This window comes from Amborella trichopoda, chromosome 5 (genome assembly GCF_054954075.1).
Source record: "Amborella trichopoda isolate Santa Cruz 75 chromosome 5, AtrichopodaSantaCruz75HAP2 v2.0, whole genome shotgun sequence".
Lineage (NCBI taxonomy): Eukaryota > Viridiplantae > Streptophyta > Magnoliopsida > Amborellales > Amborellaceae > Amborella > Amborella trichopoda.
The window spans coordinates 45,421,757-45,436,801 of NC_142340.1; positions in this window are offsets into that span (position 1 = coordinate 45,421,757).

A 15,045-nucleotide genomic window follows, 5' to 3' on the forward strand; every position below is an offset into this window, starting at 1 on the left:
ATTACACAATACTTCCCACCAAGTGGCACTAATTACTATTTAAACCACTAGCATGCCCCTAGTCTCCTCCCATAGCAAAGTTTCACATGATCCAAGTCAATTAGATAAGCCGTATACTGTGCTCCCGAGGGAGCACACTCAATAATTAATTCCTTTGGTGAAAGAGCTTCTAGGGAGATTTCAATTTGAAATTGGGACCACTTATGAATCACAAGATGATTATTTTATGAAAAGTTGAATTTTGAGCTGTCGAACACTTGGATTTTACCTTCCAAATTTTGGACAGACTATGTTCAATCTTTTGACATTCTGTTTTTCAGACACATAATGAATGTATTTTAATTCTTTTTCTTTAAGGTTCGTAGCTAGATTGAAGAAGTGAATACTCGTAGATTCACACAAGTGTAAAATCTATAGATGTTATATAAGGCAATATTTGGATACCTTTTCCCATCAAGAGTATAGTTTCATCAAGAGGGTGGTTGAAGGCTAACCTCACAACCAACCAACTTGTTTGAGGTGTCGCCGTTGAAATGTAATTTAGGTTTGGGAAAATTGTTTCATACGGGGTTCGACCGCATGACTACATGTCATCATTATTATCATTTTACTTTATTTTTCAATTAATTGGAGTCAGTTACATGAATCTTGGTTTTTCATTATGTTCTATTAAAGGCCATATTTTTCAGTAAGGCCATAAATCTCCATATATTTTCGGACTACTTCCAACCACGTCTTTTTGGGTTACCCCTTGCCCTTTCCAGTCTTTCCACTTTAACTAATTTGTACCTCTTAAGAGGTAATGTACTTGGTTGGCTCTATACATGACCGGCCCTACTAAGTCTACTCTCTCTCATTTTATCGCCTATTAGTGCAACGCCTAAATTCTCTCAAATTGATTCTTTATGAATTCTATCCCTTCTTGTATTGCTACTCATCCATCTCAACATCCTCATCTCCGTTACATTCATTCTATGGGTATATTGTTTTTTGTCCGCATGACTACATATGCAATCCAAAAAGTGTAAAGCATCCATCTTAAAGCTGGATGCAAATAGGTGTTCTATCTAAAAACAATGGAAACTAACAGTTCAAATGTTTTCTTACTAGAATTATTATTGCTAGTTTTTAAAATGTACTTGCTTTTTCATATTCATGATATCCATGTTAGATATTAAATGTCCTAAAAAATTAAGTCTAAAAATCCAACTCAAAAATAGATATATTAATAGGCCCGCATTTCTACATATGCGGGCTTGGCCGCATAGAAATCCGGTCCTTTAGTTTGAGAGTAGTTGAGTAAACTATTCTCAACCAATTGATTTAATTCTGAACACCAATTGCACAAAATTTGGAGTCCTAAGGATACTCCTAGCTAGAACTTTACAAGAGGAAGCAATTGTAAAATTTGCTCCCCCACGAGCATATTTTCCTATATCAAAAAAAAATTATATTTTTTTCCTTTTCAGTTTAGTGTGTTTGAGGCCTATTTGAATAAATTAATTTGTCTTGAATTGATCATCTTATATGAAATAAATATACTTTGGATAATGTTATTTTTATTAGATGTTAGCTATCTATCTTGTATTATATATAATATTATTTAAATATTTAAGTTTTTGATGATTTCCTATAGTTTTCGTTATTTCTGACTAAAAATATATCATTTTCAAATAATTATTTTGGATAAAATAAAAATAATTTTTTTAAAGATAAACTTATATGCAAAACTACATATAAATTATTTCAAATAACTTTACAGTAAATAATACTATTTAATATATATTCTCTGGATTAACTTTATTGAAACAATAAATTATCGGTAGTAATGAATGCATCCAAATAAACCCTAAGTATATGACTAAGACGTTTTCCCCTTGAAGCTTGGATGCTATGTTGTAATACTATTGCATTTGTGGGCCGGTTTCTGGAAATCCACAAGCAGGCCCCACAAAACCACTTACCTTTTATTCTTTTTCTTTTTCATCTCACTTAATTTTTATTTTTATTTTTATTTTTATTTTTTTTAACCCATTTTCCCTCTTTCAGTCCAAAGCCCTTCCTTAATCCATATCATTAGTATGAACATGGTCTTTTGGTTTTAAAAAAGTGGTTGCATGTGTTTGACGTGGGAGACTCTTGACATAGTATGAAAAGACTTGGGCCCAAGTCATTTTCTTGAGCCCAAAGTCCTTTTCACGAGGTAATACTCGTATCAAAATTCAAATTCTGAGCTAGACATCACTTATCTTATTAAACTCTTGAATTTTTTTTTGATAAATTTACCGTCATGTCCTCTAAATTATTGTTATTAGGAAAATTATTTTGCATTCTTTTTATGTTCATATTGTTTTTCCTTTTTTTTTTTTTTTTTTCTTTTTTTCAAAAGTCCCCCCCATTTCAAACTTTCAACGTTTTGAAGCGGCAATGACTTTAGACCGGAGCAATGAGAATTAATTTAACCTGAATTTAGATATTTATGGTTTGAGGTTTTGTCACTTTGGACTTTCAAGGTCGAAAATGAAGGTGAAGATAACTCTCTCTCTCTCTCTCTCTCTCTCTCTCTCTCTCTCTCTCTCTCTCTCTCTCTCTCTCTCTCTCTCTCTCTCTCGCTCAAATCCTAAACGAACGCCTAGTGAAGCTTTTCCATGGAGAAACATGTGATTCTTCCATACGATGTGTAATCGCCAAGACTAGATTAAATAAGTAACTGGGATAAAATAGTGGGACCTTTCAATATGAATATCAGAGCTTGAAGGTCGGAAGTGCTCTCTAGAGTCTAGAATCCAGAGACAACTTCGGACCTTCAAAGTTCAAAGTTAAGAATTTCATTGTGTATGGACTTTCAAAATTATAAATATGAAATGCAAAAATTGGGAGATTTTGTAGGAACATTTACTTAATGAGGATAAAATTCTCAAAATTTTTGGTGTGCCCGCATAATCAAACATTCTCCTCGTTTTCATTGATTATAGGATTCAAGACACATCTTAAATCACTACAAATCTACCTTTGCTATAAATCCATAAATTAGGAGTTCCACAAATATTGCATATCTGATGCTTGTTACAAAAAAAACTTCTAAGATGTACCGTACCATTTCCAAGGGTTGATATTTAATTTCTTGAGAATTTTATCAATAACCTTAGTTTGTTGACTATTTAATATCTTGCCCATTTTTAACTATTCCAACACATGATCATGTGTATTTTGATGAGCTTTATGAAATAAAGTCAAAATAAATGATATGGGTAGTAACTCCATGCCATGACCTGAAATCCAGTGATGTGAGGTATTAACTTCATGACTTGAAATCCAGTGATGTAGACTAAATGCATATTATGATAGAAGCTCTAGAAATCATGTTAGTGTGTTGAAAAAATTAGATCCCTTGGCACTACAAAAATTAGATTTCATGCTCCTAAAGAAGCAAGCTGTCCATTTACTCCCTCGGGCACAATTCAATCTAGGAATATTTTTAGGATCCCAAAATTTGAGGATGTAACCTCTCCAACTTATGGTATACTCAATAGGAAAAGGATAAATATCTCCATACACATTCTTTTTACGTTTCATTTCTCAACAGACTCCAGGTTTCAAAACATATCATATAGCATAGAGATTCCGTGAATTATATCTTCTAACCCCCTAGACGAACTTCACCCTATCATTTTAGCCTAAAGAAAAGTTCAAAAGACATTATTTTTTTGTTCCTTTCTAAACCCCCTTCTCTCTTTTCCCATGTTTCTCCCCGAACCTTTCTTTTTCAATATTGAAAAAATATTTTTTGAAAAAAAAAATATTTTTTTTAATATTGAAAAAAAAGGATAGATGTTTGGAGATGAACTCGAGAAGAGAGAGAGGAGGTTTATAAAGGAATAGAAAAAATGTTGTATTTTGAACTTTCGTTTGGGCTAAAATGATGGGGCAAAATTGGTCATGGGGCTTAGAAAATTTAATACATAGGATCTTAATGTTGCAAGATATGTTTTAAAACCTTGAGTCCATTGAGAAATGAAGCCTAAATTAAGGTGTACAAAGATATTTTCCCTAAAAAAAATTTCAAACGGTACTATCTACGGGCTTAGGTGTAGCTCCAATAAATGATAAGATGAAAGAAAATAGACTTAGGTGGGCTGACTATGCACAACGCATACCTAGTATAACATCCGTTAGGATGTACGAATTAGTTCAAATGGAAAGCTAAAAAATGGTATAGGATAGCCCAAAAAGACATGGTTGGAGAAAATGAAGAAAGAAATGATGACTTACAGCATCACTGAGTGCATGGCCCTTGATAAAACAAAATGGTGAACCAGAATTCATGTAGCAAACTCCAAATAATTAGAAAAAAGATCTGATCATGATGATGATTCTATATAGGCTTAACAACAAAATTACCAATAGATTAAATAGAAACCGTCCAATTTTTAACCTGTGAGATCTAAGTGTTAAAAAATTCAAAATTCAATTATTTTTTATTTGAATATAATCATTTAGTGGTTTTTAGATAGTTTACAAATTTCGGATCAAGATAATCTTTCCAAGTTAATGTTATGCTCGAGGGAGCAAGTGATAGTATGCTCCCAATGGAGCATGATATATGTGCTCTTCTGTCATTATTGTGTTTCCCACCGTGATGAAGGATGAAAAAGTGATACAAGAAAAAGGACAGGTTCATATAAGGTTGTGCGGCGCCTCAAAACTCCACTAGAAGAAATTGTTTTAATGCCAAAAAACTCTCGAATATGATCATATTGACCTTGAGATACATGGACGTTAAAAAAAAAAAAGATAGATTTCGACTCTTAGAAATTGTGCATCTTATAATGCATCATCTAGACATTCTATTTTCAAGATATTCAATTATTCATAGATATGCTTGATCTATATTATTTATGAGGTTTTAAAATTTATAATTATAAATAAAAATAAAATTTTAAGCATCATAAAAATTTTAGATACTAAAACAATATCTTTCGATACTATTCAAAGTTATATGTTACTTTAGGGCATTAGCCTTATACAAACCACACCCCAAGAATGTTGGATATGGTGATATCCAAAATCACCCCCATAAAGAAATCTCATATTATTTTGGATTGGGAATGATATTGATAAGTTTCCTAGATGAAATAGAAATCTAATAAAATTAGGACTCCTGAGTATATCTCTCGGTTCTTGAGATATATGTAAAATCTATATAAAGTTTCATATTAAGTGTGGACTCCTAACCTTATATATATGTGATGAAAGATGAAAAATTATATAGGCCTTATTTGAGTCACCATATGGGAAATGTGACTTTTTCTAGAGAGAGGTAGGGACCTCCTGTACATGAGAGACAATGCCTTCCCTTAGAGAAAAGATAGCTTCAACAGAAATAAACACTATAGATGTGTCTCCTGCAGAGTAAGAAGCTGGTTTCTTGTAGAGAAGTGATTTTCATGAAGATTTTGGTCGGTTTTCCCTTTTTAGAGAAAGAAAGTCTCGGTTGCACTCAAGATTCTGTTCATGGACAGTGGTTTGTTTTGTCGAAGGTTAGAGAGATAATTCTATGTCCGAAAATCTATGATGTAACTTTCAATGGTATAGTGGATTTCAGTTTGTTGTGCTCGTAGATATAACTCTCTTGGAGTGAAGCAAATAAATATTTGTGTTCATGTAGAGTGTGTGTTTCATGCTTTATTTTTTATAATATGGTTTGTGTTATCTCCTATTTTGTTTCTAACTTGATAAATACATGACCTTGATGGGATCTAACTTTTAAGATTTTTTTTTCCTCTTTTAAGAGGGTTATTGATTCCTCCCAAAAGAAAAATTGCCTTAAAAAAGCATCTTATCAACCTCAAAAGAAAACTTTGGAAAAATATATGATGAAAGAAACTTGACATAGGGCACTTGATGACGAAATGTGTAAAGAATATTATGAAACATATCAACACTTACCTTTCCTACGCCAACATTTTCTATTTCTAATGTTAATTTATTACTCGGTCATTAAAACTCCACCTGTCAGTCTTGTCCTCTTTTTCTCACATACATACTAACACATCATATCATATCACATATATATATATATTTATTGAGAGAGAGAGAGAAAAGCTTTTTCCGTTCCCTTACAACATAGGAGTTCTATCCTCCCCTACCATCTAACCGTCCATTTTTTATCAAGAGAGCCACTCGCCGTTTGATTTTAGATTTGATGTCTCAAAGTATTTTATTTTTAGTTTTTTTAATACAAATTTTTTGAATATGAATTTGGTATGTGCCATCTTATCATTGGGATGCACCTATAAAAAATGTTAACAATATTTTTTGATAAAAAACAATGACCAAAATACTTCTTTAAACTTTTAGGGGTATTTTGATTATTTTATTTTATCGAAAAATATTTTTTTTTATATTTTTCATTAGTGCGAGTTTAATAGAGGAATGGACGTCCAAAATTTGGCGTCAAAATAGATTACTAAAAAAATTAAAAATAAAATAGTGTAGAGACGTGACATTGTGATTGGAGCAATCTTAACCCTCCATTAAAAAATGGACGGTTGGATAAAAGAGAGGATAGAACTTCTTTGTTGGAAAAATAATATATAAAGCTTTCCCATATATATATATATATATATATATATATATATATATATATATATATATATATATATATATATATATATAAAGCGAGAGAGAGAGAGAGAGAGAGAGAGTTGATTTTCTAGGATTCCTTCAAACTTGATACCCTTCAACTTTTGGACTTTAAAAGGCAGTTCTCATGATAAGGCATGCATCTTAGGTCAGGTCCAAATCTTTAAACCATATACCATGAAAAGAACAAGGTCCCTGTAATCCCTAATCAATAGAAATTATTAAAAAAGAAAAAACTAATAATTTGAAAAGAAATTGTCAATTTAGTTCTAAAAAACAAAAGAAAAAGAAAAAAATAAACCCAATGCTAATAAAGGTAGAAAAGCTAAGGTTAGGTTTATTTGAATTCCAACATGTAAACCCTTTTTGTGCTTTACCTTTTGCCAAAAGAAAGAGGATTCCATTCTATGCTGTCTTATCCTCTTGCTTCCCCTGGCATAACATTCTTCCAATCCATTGTGGAACAAGAATAAAAGGATGTCATGTCATGTCAATATGCTGTTTATTCTCAAGGATGTTTAATCTTATGGTAAATATGATCATTAGGGTAGGATTTTATTTCCTCCCCCCTCCCTCCCCCACTTTTTTTTTTTTATTGCATCAAAAGTGATGTACCTCTCAGTCCTTTCACTTTTTTTTTTCTCCCTATTTTCTCTATTTTCCTGCATTAAAAAGTGTCAAGGCCTAAGGGCTATTTAATGCTCACTCAAGGCTATGAAATGTCCTATTGTACTCAAACTTTATGTCCAGGCCAAAAGTGAAATATATTGAAAGGATGTTTGAGGGAGTGGATAGAAGTTAGGATATTTTGAAGAGCACCTAGACTAGACTATGCTCCGTGGGAGCATAGTCTATTTCTACTCCCTTGGTCAGATGATCTATTTGGGAGGATTTTTTCAATCTGAAATTTTGGTAACCACCTTAGAATCACTAGACGAGTATTCTCAAAAAATAAATTTGAAATTTGAGTTTTCTAACACTTAGATTTCACCCTCTAAAAATAAGATGGTTTCTATTCAATCTTGATATATTATTTTTTTCAAGTGCTTACAAGGTGCATTTAGAAATTTTTTTATTAAGACTAATGTAGTGTTAAAGGTATTATATCACCAAATTGTAGGGTCCTAAAACTAATCTTAGGTGGGGTTTTATCTGAAAGAGTAAGTGGACATTATACTCCCGAGGGAATAGAATATCCTTTGGGTATACAAAAACATTACTTTAGGTCTGATCTTAGGTGGGGTTTTATCTGAAGGAGTAAGTGGACATTATACTCCCGAGGGAATAGAATATCCTTTGGGTATACAAAAACATTACTTTAGGTCTAATCTTAGGTGGGGTTTTATCTGAAGGAGTAAGTGGACATTATACTCCCGAGGGAATAGAATATCCTTTGGGGTATACAAAAACATTACTTTAGGTCTAACCTAAAGTAATGTTTTTGTATACCCCAAAGGATATTCTATTCCCTCGGGAGTATAATGTCCACTTACTCCTTCGGGTAAAGGGTGCCGTTGGCATTCGAATGCATCCATAGGTGTCGATGTAAGGTTCACCTTCAAATTTTATCATGGTATATAATTTTGATGTAAAATGTTATTAGGATTATCTCAAAATTTACTTTTATATCTAATTATAAAATTTTCAATTTAAAAAATATTTAAAATAAAGTAGATCGATAAACATATGAAAATCTTGAAAATGGATGGTGTAGATAATATGTTGTAAAATGCACTATTTCTGAGACTTAAATCTTTTTATTTTTAATAGTCATGCATCTCGATGTCGAGATAATCAATCAAAAGATTTTTCAACATTAAAACTAACTTTTCCGATGGATTTTTGAGGGGCATCCGTAGTTCTACATTATAAAGTTGCATCCTTATATAAACATTTTCCTTATTCAAATATGTATAATTCGTGGAGAGAGAGAGAGAGTTGAAATGTATCCACAAACACATAGAAGATGTATGCTTAAACAATTGCATGTCATACTTGAGATTTAAATGAATTGGTCGAAATATATGCTCTCACACACACATATATATATATATAATTTTTAAATACATAAATATATATTTAAAAAATAAAATTGTATATAATGAGACTATTTACTTTTAATACAAAGTGGTCACAATTACTTATAATCATTTGATGCGAAGTTTGATAGCTTGGATGTATCACAAAGTTCGAAAAAATTTCTTTTGAAGTTTGAGCTTGGTCAATACAATAATTGCAGCCACTCAATTTCACATCCAATGGTCAAGATTAATGTCTCACTTTGTACCAAAAGTAAACAAACGGTTTCATTCTATATTTTCTCTTACTAAATTACTTATTAGACTTGAGATTTACCCAAATTGGACGGGATCAGAAGGCTGGCAATTCAGGGCCATAAACCCTAGAATGGCATGAACCTTTCGATTTCCAATATTTTAATCAACTTTTTGTTAAAGCCCAGACCAACTCGGACTCGCCTAAGTCAGACCGTAGGGGTTTGATATTTGACTCTTGCCGAGTTAGGCCCGATTCAGAATTTTGAAACATGTGTATTATTCATGTTACCCCTTTGAATACTATAAACTTTGTGTGAAAGGAGCCTTCGGACCTTTATGAGATGATGGAGTTAATAGCAAAGAAAAGTCTACTTTTCAACATATTTACAGAGAACCTAATGTTGAGACTAATACCCTGATCAAGAAAAGTGTGGCCAAAACAAGCACAATGATAGAACTTTATATATTTTGTAATTTTTCGAGTAATAGTTCTACTATGTTGTAAAAGTATTTTTAAAAAATTAATAGAAAATTTTAAATTCATTATCACTATCTGGGCCTTATTCTAACTACAAATGGAAAATTTTAAATTAACAATAAGAATAAAAAATTGAAGATATGAAATCTGATAGCGTGGGTGTGTCCAAAAGTTTGAGAGAATTTACTTTGAACTTTAAGCTTGGTCATTGGAATAAATACAACCATCGAATATCACATCTAATGGTCAAGATTTATTGTAACCACCTTGTACTAAAAGTAAATAGTCCTATTATGTACTTTACCTTCTAATTACCAACTGTTGCCCACTTCTTTGAACAATGGAGCTGTCATCCTTTCCCTACAATAGGGATATGATTACGGGGAGTTGTTATTGTAGCCGTGGCATATATGGAAAAGAGAGAAATAGGGGCATTTCAAAGTTGTGTCACAAAGGTTTTATTATTATTATTTTATATTTTTTTCTTTTTGTTGACTTGGGTTCAGGTCTCAAAGGGTTTTTTTGGGATATCCAGGGAGGATAATATAATGAATAATATGAACATATTAGCTTTTATTCGAGGCACTTCGGCTTGGACATCATCTAAGTAGATCAAACCTGCAGACGGATGGATAAAACTTAATTTTGATGGCACTGCAAGAGGAAAGGACAAACCTGCAGAAGGATGGGTAAAGCTTAATTTTGATGGCACTGCAAGAGGAAAAGACAAACCTACAGAATGATGGGTAAAACTTAATTTTGATAGCACTGCAAGAGAAAAGGACAAACCTGCAGAAGGATGGGTAAAACTTAATTTTGATGGCACTGCAAGAGGAATGGAATAGCATGTTCGGTATATGGCAGGTCGTTTAGAGGTCACTTGAATAAAGTTATATGGACCTTTTATAATTCTCTACCTTCATGTACTGCTAATGAAACATAATTAATCGCTCTAAAGATTGGGATACGAAAATTGTCACAGTTAGACAACAGAGTGGTGGTTGAAGGGGCCAATGTCATCTCATGGTTGAACAATCCCCAAATAGTGATGTGGATGTGCATATAGTCAATGAACATGATTCATCACTTTGTTCCAAGCAGTGATTGAAATCCAGATTAGTGAGGCAGATTGTTCACCTGCATCACTGGTGATTTAGAAAATATTAATAAATAAATAAAATAATATAAAAATTAAAATAGAGGTTTTTGGGTATGGATTGAAAGGGGGTTGAAAAATCATTAGATATGCTTTAAAAAAATACATAAGAATATATAAGGGGGTTTTAGGGGGCATTGGACCGAGATACCTACCATCTTAGAACTAGTTTAGCCTCGATTATTTTTCATTCAGTTCAGTGGGGCGGATCGTTCACCCAAAACTCCGTGTCAAACTGTTAGATTAATGAATCTGACTGGATCTAGATTGGTCCAAATTACTGATCCAAACAATATAAAAAAATAGATAACATAGAATAAAAATAAGTAAAATAGGTTAAGGGTTGGGGACTTAAGGGGACCTAAAAAAACATTAGACAAGCTTTATATATATATATATATATGATGGGGATTTTGAGGGGGAACTAAGACCCATACCATACTAAGACTAATTCTATCATGGCTGATTCATAGTGGGGATTTAAGGGTACCTAAGAAAATAGGGAAATTATCATAAATATACCTTAATTTTTATCTAATTAAAAAAAAATCATCAACTTTCACAAACCTCGTCTACACTCTTTTTTCTCAATTTTAATATTTTTTGACCAAAATAGCTTTCAACGTAACAGTATCGCATTACGGTACTTTAAGTACCATAATGACCAGCTTAAATATTACGGTACTTTAAGTACCGTAATGACCATGCTAAGCATTACGGTACTTTAAAGATCATAATATTCACTCGATCTTTTTCTCCTCATTTGCCACATCTGAGCATTACGGTCTTTAAAGTACCATAATGTTCACTGGGACTTTTTCTCCTTCATTTGCCACATCTGAGCATTATGGTCTTTAAAGTACCGTAATATTTAGCCTGATCATTACAATACTTAAAGTACTATAATTCTAAGCTTGGTCATTACAGTACTTGAGTACCGTAATTCATAGCCTGGTCAGTACGATACGATTAAGGCTATTTTGGTCAAACAATGTCAAAATTGAAAAAAAAAGATGTGGATGATGTTTATAAAAGTTGATAGTTTTTTTTCCAATTAAACAAAAAGTAAAGTATGTTTCTTATAATTTTCCAAACAATTATTAGACAAGCTAAAAAAAAGTATATATATATATATATATCAGATGGGGTTTTGTGGAGGAACCCAAACCATACCATCCTAAAACTAATTCTATCTTGACAGACTCCCACCCAAGGGAACATAAGAAATTGCCAGATTTTAAAAAGTATTTATTTCCCTTATCCTTTTACTGTGGGCTCTTCAAAACCACCAAGAAGACATTCTTTCTTGCAAAAAGTGGAGGGTAGTTCAGAAATATTGGAAACGGTTAGAATATTAGGTATTTTGTTATTTTTAGGTTTCTTCCCCTTAATATAAGGAGGTTGGCCACACGTGAGTACCAATTGGAAGCTCACAATGTGGGGTAGGGACCACCAATATGGCGTGAGGGACCTCGTGGGTGTACCCAGCCCTATAATAGTGGAGGAGTGTTCCCACTTTGTGGTCTCTTTATGGCAATGAAGGAAATTAGGGTTTCTTGACCATCCAAAATAGAGGGCCCCACATACCATATAGGCAGTTTAAGAGGTACAAAGAAGGTTGAGGAATCTATAGGAGAAACAGGGAACACTGTTTGTGGACTACAACGATTAATTTGTACCCTATAAAATATAATTTTTCTCTCACTCTCAATGTGGCTTGACTTCTCTAACAAATATCTACGAAGACGACGGAAGGCTAGGTAGCCATGAGAGGGTATTTCACTTTTACCCTCTACGCTGGGAGGTAAAATCTATATATAAAGTATATATAAGATAAGAGAAAGCAGATTTTGGTGGACTAGCTATGTATAGACTCAATATAATATCTGTTACAAGGTGCAAGTTGGTTTAAGCTAAAGGCAAAAAAATCACAAAAAGGTAGGCCCAAACTGACATAGTAGGAAATCGTGAGAAAAGACATGGCAACTTATGGCCTCACTGAGCGTATAACCCTTGATAGAGCAGAATGGCAAATCAGGATTGATGTAACCAATCTCAAATAATTAGAAAAAAGATATGATGATGATAATATTTTTTAGGTAATCTTGTAGGAAGGGTCTTCTACTTATAATAGGAGTGGAACTCAAGATTTCACGTTATGACACCCTGCCATAGTGACTACTTAGTCTTGAACCTAATCCTAAAATATAAAGGAGGCATGTTACTATTTATCTGTCATGAAATAAGCCATCTCTCTCTCCCCCTCCCTCTCTCACCCGCGCTTTATCTCTCTCTCAGCTATTTTACCATTTTGAATATTCCTTATTATTGCACCAAATTAACCAGACTCTTTAGTAGGGTTGAGAATTTACCAGGTTTAGATTCGAAACTCGAATTTTAGATCTTCTCTCTTCGCCATTTTACCATCTTGAATATTCCTTATTGTTACACCAAATTTATCAAATTCTTTAGTAAGGTTGAGAAGTTACCTAGTTTAGATGCAAAACTCAAATTTCGGATTCTATCCGGATCTAGGTGTGAATCCAAGTTTAGATATTACAGGTCAGATTTGAATCTAAAATTTGGATCCAAATAGTAATTTGGATTGGATCTGGTTATAGGTAGATCTGATCTGGATCCGATCTAATATATATACATGTGTTAGATAGTATTTTTTTTGTTATATATTATTTTATAGATATAAAATTATATAAAATAATTTATTTGGAGCCTATCGGATCCGGATCCCATGCATACATTTTGGATCCAAAATCATATATGAATATTCTAAATCCGATCAGATCCAGATCTAGATTAAGATCTTACGCATACTTTTTGAATCCAAATCTGGATCTCAATAGGCCATGAAGTAAATCTCCTGTACTGAAATTAATATATCAATAAAATTTTCAAAACTAACTCTTATATACAAAAAAACAGATATAAATTAAATAAAATTCCAAAAAAGTAACCCCTATTACTCAAGTTTACGAGGTATTGCTCTATATTTAAAAAAAAGGTGCAGTTGGCATACGGCTGCATCCATAGCTATAGAGGTAAGGTGCACCTTAAAATTTTACCATGGTATATAATTTTGATATAAAATGTTCTCAGGATTATCTCAACATCTATTTTTATATTTAATTATAAAATTTTATATTTAAAAAATGGTTAAAATCAAGTAGATCTATAGTTATATAAAAATCTTGAAAATTGACGGTGTAAATAATATGTTGTAAAATGCACTATTTATGATACTTAAAATATTTTTATTTTTCATGGTCATACAACTCGATGTCGAGATGATCAATCAAAAGGTTTTTAACATTAAAGCTACTTTTTTCGATGGATCTTTGAGATGCATCTGTAGTTCTGCGTTATAAGGTTGCATCCTTTTGTAAACTTTTTCCTTAAAAAAACAGTTAGTACAAAAGGGCCTAGTAGTTTATATGGCTTTATGGCCATTGTTTGGTAAATATTTCCCTCCTAGAATCTTTAAATGTCAAAAAAAACATCCCCAACCATTTAACATTTGTTGCATAGTAATTATTCATCTGAGATAGACAAAGAACAAGTAAAAAGGTAATCACGTCATAATTTGTGTAACATCTATAGGATATACTACAATATATCAGTTTACATGCGCATGGATACCGTATCTGTATTAGTACATATGTGCACGGCGTATCATTGCCATATGAATGATATATCATGTGCACACTGATATATAGTTTATATATATGCAATGATATTGCGAACCGGTAATACCAGTGCGCACATTGTATGTCACTGATGTATATTGGTATATCAGCAAAGGGCTGAGAATTTACCCTGTTTGGATTCGAAATCTGAATTTCAGATCCTATTCGGATCTAGGTATGGATCCAAGATTGAGATTCGAAGGATCAGATCCAGATCCAAACAGCAATTTGGATTGGATCTGGGTATAGGTGGATCTGATCTGACCCATTTATTAAAATATTTTATATTATTTTATAAATACATATATATTATGGAAAAAGTTTTTATATTTCCTCTACAGCATAGAAGATTTATGCTGTCCCTAGCATCCAGCTGTCCATTTTGATCCAGAGAGCCACTGACCGTTTTGATCTTAGATCCGATGTTTCAAAGTATTTTATTTTTTATTTTTTATCATAGAAATTGTATGAATATGAAATTTGGTATGTGTCATCTTTGCATTAGGGCGCACCTACAAAAAATATTAAATTTTTTTTATAAAATATAATGACCAAAATACCCCTTGAAATTTTTAGGGGTATTTTGGTCATTTTATTTTATTGAAATTTTTTTTCTATATATTTTTTGCGAGTGCAAGTTTAATAGAGGATTGGACATATACAATTTGGTGTCAACATATTTTATAGAAAAAAAATTAAAAATATAATCGTGCAGAGAAGTGACATTGTGATTGGGACAATCTTAACGTTCCATTCAGAATTGAGGGTTGGATAAAGGGAAATATATAA